Source organism: Canis lupus, chromosome 14 (genome assembly GCF_048164855.1).
Source record: "Canis lupus baileyi chromosome 14, mCanLup2.hap1, whole genome shotgun sequence".
Taxonomy (NCBI): Eukaryota; Metazoa; Chordata; class Mammalia; order Carnivora; family Canidae; genus Canis; species Canis lupus.
Window position 1 is genome coordinate 58,572,020 of NC_132851.1, and position 2,240 is coordinate 58,574,259.

Sequence of the window (2,240 nt, forward strand, 5' to 3'; positions counted from 1 at the left end):
CATTTTCGGTACTCATTGATTATATTAAAGCATAGGGTTTTTTTCAAGTCATGCATCTTCTAGAAATTACGTTTCTATAATTTGGCAGAAGTGAAATAAAAATATTTGTTCCATGTTTCTTAAACTGAAAAATATGCATTAATGGTAATATTATCACTAAATTGAACACCTGCCCAGGGCAGGTCCTATAAGGACACAGACACACACGAAAAAAATCTTATATGCAAACTCTGTCTCTGTGAAGGAATTGATTATTATAGCTATAACCAACTTGTAAAATTGGTAGAGACTGATTTTTTTTTTTCCTTTGAAGACTTCTGCTTCTCTGTGATAGGAACACCAGGTTCAGACAAAGCAGTATTCAGGTCATGACTCAAATACTCTGGAAGTTCCGTTGGAATTTATATTAAGTAAGAATGTTGCTGGGCAATGACTCACCTTAAAAGAAAATTGCGTCTAATTACATATCTTTTTCCAATCTTTATATGCTACTGTTCCAAAAAAATCATTGTCTTTAATTATTTACATACAAATTATGTGAAAATCATAGTATCATTGACACTACACATATAGAATAGCATAATTATGTTGTCATAAGCATCACTGGAAATAGACTGTTCCAAAGTCTCTATTTGCCATTTGTATATTTGTCATTTAGTGCAAAAAAAGAGAAAGGAAATATAGCTGACAAAATTTCCAGATAGGGAGCTTCTAAGCTTTTGTTCTTTTTTATCATATAAGAAAGTTAATCCTAGTGTTTTCTCTAGACAAGTGGTCTCTCCAATTTTTTTGTTTTTTAATATGAAATGCTTAAATTTGCATGTCATCCTTGTGCAGGGGTCATGTGAATATCTGTATTATTCCGATTTTAGTATATGTGCTGCCAAAATGAGCACGGTCCCCCCAATTTTTTGATACCACATTCCATCATTAAAATTTTTTTGGAAAAAAAAATAAAATAAAATAAAATAAAATTTTTTTGGAAAAGTATTACAAAATACATTTATTTATTTATAAACTATGTACACATACTTCCTACTTAACGCAAGTATGTACATTATAAGCCACAAAAAATACAGAGGTGTGAACAATGATAAAACGTATTTTAATGATTCCATTAAGTACACTTACACTTCACATTGTCTTCTCATGATAGAAATTTTTTGGTGTCTGCTTGTCATGTCAGTTTAAACCATTACTGTTTTTGTCTTGTAGTGTGGTCTACCAGAAGATTGAACTTGATTTCTGCCATCTTCTGATGTTTGTTGATGTTTGGATTATTAATCATATGTTATCTTTAATATGTCTTTGTTTTGCAGAAATCTCTGTAGTCCACTTGTCCATTTTGTAAGTATTGTATTAATTAAAACTACAAAACATATAGTGTGTAAGTCCGTTCGGCTGTGCACATGCAAACTTCATTAAGTTATGCTGAGGCAAATATAAGATTAAGTGTGACACTGTCAATCATTCTAGGATGTAGAACTTCTACTCTTTACACAGGACATATCACATGTCATCTGTGACATGTGACCCCCCTCAAAAAGGGACTAAGGAAGGAAATAGTGTCAGTCTGCATATTCAAATTCTCCAAGGGATTGTCTCCAGTTTGCAGACAGCCTCTTTAGACCAGTTGTCTTCCAACTGGGGTATACATAGCCTGGGGTTATAAGATACAAGCACAGATGGTTTTAAGAAAATTAATTTCCTGATCCTCACTTCCATATGGATTCTTTCCTAAGACTGATAAGGTTTCTGAGTGAAGCAGTTTCTTTTCTACATCTCCTCTCTCTAATACATTTATCTACGCTTTATACTAAAAAGGGACACTTCTCACCCATCCTAAGGCTCATTATGGTATGTTGTTCCAGGATGTAAAATTCTCCACTGTTTCCCTCATTCTGTCTCTCAGTACCTCTCTCTTTCTTTCTCTTTCTCTTCCTCCCACACTCCCTCCCTCTCTCTTTCTCTCTCTGGTATATATACAGGGGATAAACTAGATTTTGGCGTTAAAATTGAGAAAATAAAAGACTAATGACTAGAAGACAAATGGTTTTTCAGGTTGTTTCCAATTCATACTTTTTAACAGAACTGAAGGAGAACCAAATTTAGTTATCAGATGACAGATGATGAAATATTTTTTAATGGTAAATCAGCATGAGATTTTTGGCACAAAACTCAGAAGAGATTCAAAGAATTTAGTTAGGCTTATAAAAAGTCTGTTCAAATCTATATACTTT

General features: G+C 32.9%; 1 pseudogene; it reads right to left on the reverse strand.

The window, feature by feature from the left end:
- Positions 1 to 795: 795 nt before the first annotated feature.
- Positions 796 to 896, reverse strand: LOC140604412 (U6 spliceosomal RNA; annotated as a pseudogene).
- Between the last annotated feature and the right edge of the window lie 1,344 nt (positions 897 to 2,240).